Here is a 12858-nt window from a genome sequence, read left to right on the forward strand (position 1 = left end):
TTAGGTTATTTCCAACAGCCTATGAGAAATACTGGAAAGGTAATGTCCGATAGTCCCATTGGTTGTAGGACTACAAAAATTCTATCCCAGTATTTGGTACTGGCGTGTGATGGAATTAACTCATTGGGTATGGTTGGTGAAGTCATAACTGGAATAGCAGGCGATATTTGAAATGCACAAATTTTTTGCAATTAATATTATTTAATCTTTAATTTTGCTTTTGATGGTAAAAGTGAAGGACTACCGACTGATACCATTAATAAAACACATTTTATACACTTTTTTTTCTATTGTAGATATGAAAAAATTTTAGGTGTATAATATAACAAAAACATAGAACAACCTAACCTAAATTATCTTAAATATAGAGTAAGATACTATCTTGAACTATACTCTAAAAGAATTAGTGATATTTGACAGGTTTTCTGTCTTTGGTGAAAGTAGCTCTTTTCGGGGAATTCTCACATTCTTTTGATGTTTGTGATGTGTCTGACTTCTTATCCGCATCCGAAAATATTTTAGTTTTGAGAAAGACAGGATTTATTTATCTGTACTTTATGAAAAAAAATAAATAAAAGGAACTTATTTGTTTAAAAAAAAGGTTTCAAAAATCCCAACATCCGCCTTTACGAAATGCTTGATTTGACGCTGATAGTGATCCTAGATGCTAATCTGCACGATGATCTAGGTATGTATTTATGTAATTCATTTGATTAAATACAAACCTCATTAAACTCTTATCGGTAAGATCTCCTTCATGAGAGTAGGTAATATCGCCCGCAAAAAAAAAATAAAACAAATACGACTTTTAAGTTTGACAGTAAAGTACCTACTATCACTATGAAAACTAGCCTTACAAAATAGGAAAAACGTTTCTATGAATTAACCCAAGAACCATTTTAATGTGAAAATTGGTCTTTATGCAGGGTGATTCCCAAAATTAATACTTTGTTTTTGGGGGCCGATTCTTGCATCCATTTTAAGAATAAGATATACTATATTATATTATATATATTATATTATATACCTAAAATAGTATATTATGCAACAAGTGCGGTAAACGGCATCTGACTCACGAGTTTATTTGGCACGAGCGGAGTGTTTAGTAGCGAGTGACTTCAAAAGTTTACCGAACGTGTTGCATACTATACTTGTTCTACGACCATTACTCGTTGGATATATTTTCGCAAAACAACACGAATACATTTACTGGCATGGCCGTCAGAATTGACAAACGTCAAAATCCAACCCGTGCAATAAAATTTCAAAAAACATCCGATTGGTCCCAAACCCGTGCGGTAATATCCCGAAAATGTTCGAAGTGGCTCGGAACCGTGGCAAACGAAACTGACAAGGGAGTAGAAAAAGATTATTTTGCCGCCATGTTTGTATCGATTGAGTTTTGATCCTAGCATTGTTTACTTATATAAAAAATTAGTTTAGTTTTGTATGCCTAAATTTAACTGCTCAAAAGACATGAAGAAAAAGTGGATTTTATTCTTGTTTTCAAAAACTAAGCAATAAAATACGAATCGAAGTCTAAAATCAAAAAAGACATGTAATCTAAAACGTATATTATAGGTAATATAGGTTACAAAAAAGTCAATTTTATCTTAACTTGGTCCAGCAGCCACTTAAAAAAATTATCAACTACGCAATCACCATAACACATATTTTTTAATTTTAAAAATTTCTCTATTTTCTTCATGCCCAACAAAGTAAATTTCATTGCAAATTCATTTGAAATCAGCGGGGTCAGAGCTTGCTATCTCATCGACCTAGCAAAATAATATAAAACAAGGCATGATGTTGGTAGACTACAAAACAATGGTCCGTTGGCTTAGAACTTATCAAATCTTATGTTATATATTACCACTTATATATTACCACTTACATGAATTATTAGTTTTTCAGTAATACCACAAAAAAATAACTGAAAGCACTGAAAGCAGTAAGCACAAAATACTCAAAATAGACGCCAAGTCACCGTAGACGGAGGAGAAGCCGACGAGACTCAAGCGATAAACAAATAAGCAATACAAATATAGGAAAGAAGAAAATAGGTGATGTTCTAAACTGACTAAACTAATAATTTATAATCAAATCAATATGAAAATATTTTCAGACGTACCTAAAATGTTATACTTTGATTAGTTAAATTCTTGAAAAGACTTGATTGATTGCAAAGTGGAAGTTTCTTTGAAAGATCAATTTTATACTCCACTTTATGGATTAATGTCGGTAAATCGACCGAAAGAAGCGATCCTCCCGGGATTTTAGGTCATTGGGTCATCGAGCTCGGGTTTCTTGAATGGCTGCCTACGTCACGGCCGAGATCAATCATCGTCAGGAAAATTGTTTCTGTATCGCCTTTCGCTTTGAACAAAACGTTAACAGAGTAAATATTCTCTATAGTTTTTTCGAGCGTTTGATTTTTCCCAAAGAGCTGGGGTAATAAGACACTCACTGGTACCCCAGAAATCGTAACTGTACGGAGGTGTCCAGTTGCCGAGGTCGTAGGTTTGAAAATCTTTTATTAAAAAAGAACCAATTTGTTTTAACGATTTATCCATTTATTTTTAAAAAAGTCTACCTAACAGGCATGAAGCCTAACTAACAGGTTAGTGTTGTATGTATGTAATGGTCAGTTAGTTTGTAAAGTGAATCTTCAGATGAAGAAAAAATATTTCATGTATTAATTAATTTACAATAAAAAACTTTTCAAACATATTATAACATATCATTTCTTAATCATTATGAATTTATAATTACACTAATTACAGTAAATGCTCTTTGCTCTATAAAGTTATGTTTTTAAAAGTTACCTTCCCCTCAAATTAGTTCCCCACTCTAACTGGCTATTGGCTACAAATCCCTTAATCACGCCTTTGAATGTCCGTTTTTAAAAGTTACGCTACCCCCGAAAGCGTAACTTTATAAAGCGTCCATTGTAAATATTTTTTAGGGGGACAACTCAATAATTAAGGCGACTATAAGGGTTTTTGACACAAACTTTAGGGATAAATATTTTGGAGAGTTGGTAACACTGTGAAAGTCTCTTTGAAAAATTAAGTATTTTGCGATTAAGATGAGAAGGTTTAATTCCAGATTCTCGGATTTTAATGTATCTGAAGTGATGTTGAGATTTTCAAGAATAGGGACTTTAGTAAATTGGGATTCTACGTCGAAACTAACTAGAACATCATGTGGATCTAAAGTAATACTTTTTAGTTGTTCAGTGAAATGAAAGCAATTCAGTACGAAAGTATCAGGTTTCCCTGTAAAGAGTTTTAATATAAAAGCTAGATATTTTGCCAGAGAATATACTGCCGAACCAATGGTGCTGACAAAAGGTCAAAGGTTTAATCGATAGATCTGATAGATAACAAGCCTTAATAACAGATTTAAGGTTGTGTTTCCTGAAATGATTTTCTCTTTTGGGATAATACAAGGGACAAGGACAAAGTTGGAACCTTTTGCAAGAACTGATTCTTCCGTGAAAGTTGGTGCGATGATACATATACAACAGTGTTTGGTAGTTGATAAAAGTTTGATGGTTTCACTAGTGTTGGCGTTAGTTTTGAATGTGATTCTGGGTAGAGGAGAAACGAAAATTTTGAGCATTATGTTGAATCATGTTTGAAATCGTACCGAACTCGAATGGGGACAAGATGGAAGCAATTTTAAGATATAGATACAGAAGAGTCTTATTGATTTGGTCTAATTCCTTACGGGAGTGATGAATTATTTCTCGAAGTAAAGCAAGACTAAATTTTGGAATAATTTTAATCCAGTACCTGACGACGATTTATATTTCGATTTCCCTAGATTTAGAATAGAAGAATATATAGCAGAGAGTTACCTCCTGCTGCGATTCCAAATATAGTATGGCAACAGAACGGGGTACCATATAACATATATATAACAGACGTAAGAGACTATCTACGAAATAAATACAATGGTGTGATACTGTGGCCTCCCAACAGTAGAGATCTTAATCCTCTTGACACCATTTTATCGGCCTCCCTAGAATCATGAAGGCTCCTAACAATTCTGAAAATATAAAGCCGAATACGAGAAAAAGTTGAGGACCTAAATGGGCAACCGGAACTTCTTAAAAAATGTATCGAAAACCTACACGTGCAGATGAATGCTGGTCATTTCGAACATCTTTTGTGAAATAAATTTAGAATACCAAAGACTATGTTTTACTAATACGTTTGTTAATAATACTTAATATTGTTTTTTATTGGTAAGCAATATATAGTTAATATTAAAAGTGTCATAATAATTACCAATATGACAAAATAGAAAATCGTACAACAAATAAACTTTTGCTATATCTAAAAAATTTAGTTTTCATGGTTAATGTGATTTTTGAAACAATAGTTATTGACTTCCTTACATCCAATATTAGATAATATGCGCGATATTTCAAAATCTGTCAAAAATAACACTATCAGCGCCGATTAACACTAACCAAAACTAACCGAAACTAACCAAAACAAAACCTGTAACATCATCATTATAATTGAATAATTTAAAGGAAGCATTGTATAAGTAGCGCAATGCAGTTATAGTAACTGAACAGAACGAGCTAGGATATCTATTAGCGCCGCAGTGAAGTTTTTAGCTATTGTACTAACGGACAGTTCATTGTTCGCATTCTCAGGGCGACGACGCGGACAATGACGTCAATTCTACGCCACTGACGTCATAGTTGCTTCAGCATGTATTCCCCCGACCGGCTAAACTAGGTCGTTGAAATGCAGAGCTCAGAGCCGTACTGGCAAACGTTCCACAATTTTTCGACACGTAACACATACTGACGAAAATTTTGTGAGATTTTTTTTTTATATTTTTGGGAGTTATAGGGTCTAAAACAAAGAATTTGAATTTGATTGTGCAGTTAAATTTCGTGCTCAAGACGAACCTTGGGCCCCACATATTGTTTGTAAAGTATGGGAAGAAGGTTTAAAAAGTTGAAAAAATGGAACTAGACGATCCCCACCTTTTAAAATACCTACAATATGGAGAGAATCAACCAATTTTTAGTTCTGTATGTGCAATTTTCATGGATATAATACTACAAATTTGAACACATTGTTTATCCGCACCTCAAGTGTTTAATTAGGCTGGTGCCACATGGCTCAGATGTCCTAATACCTGAGAATCCAATCAATTTAGAAGAAACCACAAGTTTTTCTGAACTGGAAATAGATAAAGATAGCCTTAGTTATGGCAGTGATACATGGAGTATTTCCTGGCAACCACAGTTATTCCACAATCAGAAATTAAAAATTTAGTGGGAGACTTAGACTTACCTACCGAAATTTTTGCTTCCAGACTTCGAAATGAAAATTTACTGGCACAAGACCAGAAGATCTCATATTTCAGGAAACACGAGACAAAATATATAGGACATTTTGACAAAAGTGGTTGACTATTTATTGCACCGATATTCCTAATCAAATAAAGAAACGTGGTACGGACTACAGTTCTAAAGACTCGAGACGTTTTATTGACCCATCCTTAACGCAGCGGAAATGTTCTTGCTGTTATGGTACGAAAGTCTGGAACTACTGCTTGCGAAAATCAAATACAAGGATTATAATTCGATGGTTTGTGGTGACTTAAAAATTATAGTACTTCTACTAGGTCAGCAGTCAAAATATAGGAAGAATGGCTGTTTTTTGTGTGAGTGGGACAGTAGGAACAGTCAGCAACATTAGGTGAAAAACAACTGACCAATAAGACTTCATTTAATTCCCGAATCAAAAGATATTCTTCATCAATGGTCTTATTGATCCACGAAAAATTCTCTTGGCATCGGTGCATATTAAATTAGGACTGATGAAGCAGTACGTTAACGCTATAACTAAAGATGGAGCTTGGGAACATCTATGGGGAGAATTTCTCGCCCTCTCAGATATAAAATAGAAGGAATTTTCGTAGGTGCTCAAAAAGGCCATTAATGGAAGATCAAGACTTTGTCAATGCCATGATCGAATCTGAAAATGTTGCATGGGTTTCATTTTCTGATGGTATATAAGGTTTTCTAGGAAACAACAAATATCCAAATTATAAAGTTATTGTAGAAAATATGAGAAATTTTGGAAAATCTCATGCAATATGAACATAGAACTAAACTTTTTTACACTCATATCTGGACTACTTTCCTCAAAAATCTGTGCGGAGTGATCAAGGTCGATAATAATAAGAAAATATAATAAACGAAGATTTTCGGCTAAAAGGGCGAGATCTTCCAAAAACAATTCGGATTAAACGTCCAAGACAAAGCATGAATTAAACTTAAACTTAACATATATTATGCGAAATATAAAAATTGGTATCAGGTATTACCTTGTTTCAAATTCTCCTTGTATATACAGAAAAAGATACTCCTCTTCTTTATTTTGCAAAACTTGCACTTTTAAATAAAAAAAATCTTACGGTGTTGTCAAATTTCGCACATCATCAGTTTTCTGATTTTTTTCAAATGCAATACGTAGCCTATTTTCGTAAATAATTAACAAAGCATGTTTTCGAGTAACCCCTGTAGAAAATCATGCAATCTATAGAGATGACACGTTTAGTTAAGCGTTTTGATGAAGAATTAGTTTTTTTGAAAAAGAAATATAGATTATAACAATAAAAGTTATATAAACGAAATTTACCAACATGTACTAACAAACCATAAAAGAGCCATAATGATGAAAGTGGAAATCATATTCGACCAAAATAAAATTCTTGCATCATTCTTGAATCCATATTCACAGATTCATCAAATTCACCAATATGGGAATCTGCTGTTGTTTATGCCCCTCATTTAGCTCCGCCACACTCAATCAATTTAAAAGCAGGTACAGAGAAAAATGCGAACCAGTTTCTGTTAAGCTCCGAAGAAACCAACAGGATGATTGGCGGAACGACAGCAAGTTCGATTCATCAATAGGAAAAATCAGAAATAAACGTTTTATTATGGAATAAATGATAAATAAGATGACTTTTGAAAATTGTCATGAAATTTCAAAGTCCAATCAGGTTCAATTTTCTATGACTTTTTCCAACATTTGTGACCGTATATCGACAACAAAGCAGCGAATGTTGTCCTCCCAATGGTCAATCATTTTAGGCTTATCGACTTCACATATCCCCACAGAATATAGTCTAGCAGCGTTAAATGGCACGATCTTGGAGGTCAATTCACGGATCCAAAATGTGAAACTAAGCAGTTACTAAAGGTTTCCTTCAAAAATTCACTTATGGTACGAGCTAGGCAACATGTTGCGCCGTATTGTTGAAAGCACAGCTCCTTCAAATCATAGTTGTTCAATTGATGAACTAAAAAGTCGGTAATCGTGACTCTATAGCGATCACTATGGACTGTAATGTTCTGGACAGCATCGTGTTTAAAGAAGTAGGGACCAATTTTTCCACTACCCCATAAAGCACACCAAACAGACTGTTTTTCTAGATGTAACAGCGACTCAACATACATTTAAGAATTATCATCACTCCAAATAGGGCAGTTTTGTTTATTGACCTATCCAGTCATCGCTAAATAAAATTCGCATATGAATATCGGTGTTAACGGCAATCTTGCTGTGCTGTGCGCGATGAATATTTCGAACAGAACAATGATTTCGAAAATAAATTTGCACAAATTTGAGGTGTTAGTCTATTCATGAAATACGAAACCAAACTGAACACGAATTCCTTGACAGCTGACAAAATGGAAGCCAGTTAAAAAAGTGTTGGCAACTTAAAATTCTATGCCTCTAAGAAAACACCCTATATGTTTTACTATGAAAGAGGTTTGAATAGCCTAACAGTTTGGTCTGACGATATACAAATTCACTCTGAAGGTTTAGTTAGTTGTATGTTCATCTGGTTCGGTTGTGGACAATTGTTCCTCGACCTCTTAAAAAAGTACGAACCTGGATAACATCTGGGTCAGCGAGCTGGAGAGTTCACGGACCTCGGAGTGCAGTGACGCGAGATGCTTTTAACCCAGCTCCCGGATTTTGAATAAAAAGGGCACGCCGGTATCTTCTCCCTCTCCAGCGCTGGGCTACGATCGATTCATAGCAAAGCCCATTCACTTCAAGTCGTGTAGCATTCAATTGGACACGGGTTGCCACTTATGAGGGCTTCAAACTAGGTCGTTCAATTTCAACATTAAATTTAAAGATGATTTGGTTCTAACACACAAATCTAGCGAATGTTATGAAGTTATGAATTAGAATTATAATTATAATTAGTAAAATAAACGAAAAAAAAAACAATACTAGAGCGATATCTAAAGGTCTCTTGGTTCTTTATTTTCGTTGACAGTAGAGAAAAAAATTATTCCCATGGAGTCAGGAGACTTCGAGAATAACAATAACTAGTAGAGTGAACAGTTACCTGGTAAGTGAGGTCTGCTTGACCGCGCATGAGGGCCTTCTTCTGGCCTTTCCTGTTAAGCTATATATTTAAAAATATTTTTAAAATATGCATCAACTCGTATCCTGCAACTTTTGTATTAAACTTTTCTTTCTGTCACTGTAAATAAGGATACCGGACCACTGAGGAGTATGTCTGTTGCTAGTAAAGGATAGAGTCTTGAGTTTTCCTTTAGTACTTTTTTGTGAAACAAATGATTTTCAAAACTACAGGGTCATTTTTGGCATTTGAATTATCTCTTTGTACAAATAACCCGTACTGTTATACATTTTTGAGAAGGTGAATAAAAAAAAATTTTTTTTTCTTTTCAAAAAGATGAAACCATTGAGAAGAAAAACTGACTGCCCCACTGAATTCTACGTGAAAATCTATATGAGATACGAGGGGTGCCCCGAAACTTCAAATTCCCCTTATGACTTAAAAACTAAGCAAGTCATGAAAGTTTTGTTTACGTCATCTTTTGTTTCACAAAAAAGAACCAAAGATTTGAGAAAACGCAAGACTATATCTTCACTAACAACAGACATATCCCAAAATTGGACACATTGTACTTTTGTATGACCTTGCTTACTACATATAAGAGTTGCTGTGTTGCTCTTAAGGGTGACAGCACAAAGTTCCTTGGAATTACAGAAGACCAAAATCTTGATTGGAAAAATCACTGCGACAATTCATGTTCAAAAATCGCGTTTGCTTTTTTCGAAATTTAAGAAAAATAAAGCAACTAAATAAATAACATCTATTCTGAGGTACGGAATTTGCTACTGGGGAGAAGCTGACAAGTAAGAACAAAACAAAAAATGCTTTTGAACATTTGTTAAAATAAATTGAAAAATAGTTTCTGTTAACGTCTGCCACAAGTTGCTTACATATTGTGTTTCTATTACTGTCTATGATATTTTTCTAATACTTTTTTAATTTAATGAGGATATTTGAGGCCTTTGGTTAATATCTCTAAAATTTATGAGAACTTTAATACATCCACAATAACAAAATATTCTTTTAAATTAAATAAAAAAAGGGTGTGCTATTTCAAAATATTAAGAAAGATAGTTGCCATTTTTGTTACCAGATCTAAAACACCCTGCATAAAATGAGAAATTGTATATTATGCAACAAGTGTTTAATGTTTTTTTTTCTCTGCGAACCTCACTGAAAGTAAAATTTCCAAGAAAATTATAGTTATCCTAGTCCGTCCGTAGTCTACTTCTTTTGAACTTTTTTATAGCAGCGTCACGTTGTTTCATAAAGATTTTTGAGTTTGATGATAACCATGGTGGTTAATCATGATATTATTTTCGAAATGTTCCAAGATATGCTCGAAGGTAAACTAGTGATAACTTGCAAATAAGTGAGCTGAAAGAAGTGGAATCTGAAATTTTCGATGCTTTGTCGTTCAGTTATACTCAATCGGTTTAATCGGTTTTATTGTAGTGAATGGAAGGACCTCTGGTGAGTTTCCTTTTTGTTATAATAATGGCAGCAGCGTGGTTGATTTTTGTTATGCAAATCTCGCAAGTTTATATTTAGGGAAGGACTTTTCGATTATGTTTCCTCGATCTACGCCTCACCCTTATCCCAGTCATTTAAAACTTAATGTGACTATGACTATAGGTAACTCACTACCGCGGCTTCTGAACAATGTCTTCGCTGGGACGAGTCTCGAGCTATTCTATTTAAAAAAGCAATGCAATTTTAAAGAAGAACAACTGTCATCCAAAGAGAACTAAGTATTGAAAACACATTGAAAGAACGATCTGCTATCAAAAGATGTAAGAAATCAAACTTTATCTTAAAAGAAAAAAATACTATTGCACCTTATTTCCAACTAACTGGCGATGTTTCAAACAGCTTAAAATGTTAATAACAAAAAAAAATACCGTTTACTTGTCTCTGTACGGACTACTCGTCTGGCGTGGTAGATTACACAGATTTCTTCGACGCTTCCGATCCTTTACTGGATTCTGAGACAACTGTCGATTATATCAAAATCATTTTTAAAAAATGTAAGCCATATAAGACCTCTTTCTTTTTATTCTACCAGATAACTGGTTATTATGTCTACACTCACTATTCAATAACATCATTTTGTCAAAAAGGCTCTTGGACTGGGCAGAAAGAATACGCGTAATTCCCTAATTTCAGTCAGGTTTTCGATCTGGACGCCGTTTTATCGACAACGGGTATGTGTTATCCTCTATTTACCCGCTTTTGCGTCAGTCCCTGATACTCTTACTTTGGAGTAGGACGGGCGTTAGTTCCAGGTATATTTCAATAATCAAAAGCCTTTATGAAGTGGCGACAGTGTAAATTAAAGCGAAGGAGAGCTTCCATAAAAGTTGGATATCACTGAAGGTGTCCTTCCGGGCCAATCGCTTAGCCCTTTACTTTTTTGAGTGGTGGAGCAATCCATGATATATCACTCCAAGACGGCAAATGAATGACACCAAAACTTCCGAAGCAGATATCATGCCGGCTGCCATGACACATGACAATTTTCTGAAATTTTTCTATAACGCCTGCGCCTACTTCATCAAAACTGATCAGATTTGCTCAGCATGTAACACTAATCGATTTGAAGCAATTTACCACTTGCCAGATATGCGAGGTCTGTTCGAAAAGTTTCAAATTCCTGGTTCCATTTTTCTTGACACAAAAAAAAGTAAACGTGCAAACTGGTCGTGTACCAACATAGCAAAAAAAAAAAGAATATCGAATGTTTTTTTTTCAAAGAAACTTCCACAGGCTACTGTTGATAAAACTTTCAAAAGTCATCCTGTTGGCTTCTCCAGAGCTTGACTGAAACTGGCTCGCATTTTATTCTGTCTCTGCTTTTATATAAACAACGTCTCGGATGACTGATTTCCATATTGGTGACACGTAGAGACCTGAGTCGCGGTTAAGATTGTTATGGAAACGCTACGTCGATGATATTTTTCTTATTTGGCCTCATGGTCAGTAACCCCTAGTAGATTTTCGTAGAAATTTAAACTTTATACACCCTAATATCCGAGACGGTGTTTATGCCTCTTATTTAGCTCCGCCCCCCTCAAACAATATATAAGCAGACACGGAGTAAAATGTGCGTCCGTTTCAGTCAAGCCCTGAAGAAGCCAAAAGGATGATTGGCGAAACATTAGGTAGTTCGAGTCAACAAAAACCGACGCAGGAGGCATTCAGAGGTTTTATAAAATGTATAATATCGAATGGACGTAGCCAGCCCAATAACAAAAGTCACCTTACTTTTTCAACACATCAATCAGTGTTTTTGAAATCACATGCTGATAGAACAATATTAGCTTATTATTTTGTTTTCTTAAGGATTATGTAATGTCTGATGCGGATTTCTGATAAACAATTAACAGTAATAAAATAAACAAAAAAAGTGGATAGTCCGATCCGGCCCAGGGCCGTCGTCTTGAAGTGAGAACTGATGTTTTGGCTAGTTTTCATGACACTGAAGACAAACTGAAACTGAAATTGAAACAAATAAAGTTCCTACTTTCCTCACTCGATCTGGTATATTTCGGCAGAATTACGGTCGAATGATGCCGACGGAAATTTTTAATAATAATGTTGTATTTTTACGTTCAAGGCGGAACAAGTCAACATCACCAAGAAACTTGACTTAATTGTACCCCGCTAACGATGTTTACCCGCCAGAAGCAGCTACAAAACATGGAGATTATAATTAGTTGTTTACCAACATTAAGCGTATTATTTGTTACTTCTCGCCCAGAATTAAAAGCGCGTTCTGTTTTAGCAGCCCTCAGGCTTAGACGGCCTATCTAGACGTCTTTTCGCGGACAATACAAAGTGATCTGATCTGAGCCCTTCATATTAAATTTCAGTTTGACTTACACTAAAAAAAAGGGAAAAAAATGAATTGAAGTTTGCTCATTTTGTCTGCAAAAAACACTAAACCTAAATATCAGTGTCTTATATATAGACAACAACAAGAAATAAGTGTCTATAAATGAATATTTTTTTATATTTCATTTATGTTCATATGGGCTCCCTCGGAAATATTATCTCCCATCACATTCCCGTTATACTAATCTCGATAACGCCGATGAACGTCCATCACATCTTAGTAAAAACGTTCTTCTTGTTCTTCGGAGTGGGCACCCATGTTACCTTTAAATTTGTCTAAATAAGAATGTAGCATATGAAGTTTATGAGACATTCCGCACCCCATAGTTTTCCAAAAATTGTTTATAATTGTTAGCTCTATGATTTACGAGGAAGGCATCCACTTTAAAACTCTTCCAGTCTCGTTTTTCACGAGTGCTAAGAAGCTGATGAAGTCATTCTTACTTGGTGATCGTACAACATTGACATTAGCAATATTTGAAAGCTGATTTTATATGTAATGGAGGCATCAGTAGATTTTCAGGCTGTATGATTAGT

The sequence above is a fragment of the Cylas formicarius genome, unplaced genomic scaffold (genome assembly GCF_029955315.1).
Source record: "Cylas formicarius isolate icCylForm1 unplaced genomic scaffold, icCylForm1.1 PGA_scaffold_9__14_contigs__length_23061073, whole genome shotgun sequence".
NCBI classification, from domain to species: Eukaryota; Metazoa; Arthropoda; class Insecta; order Coleoptera; family Brentidae; genus Cylas; species Cylas formicarius.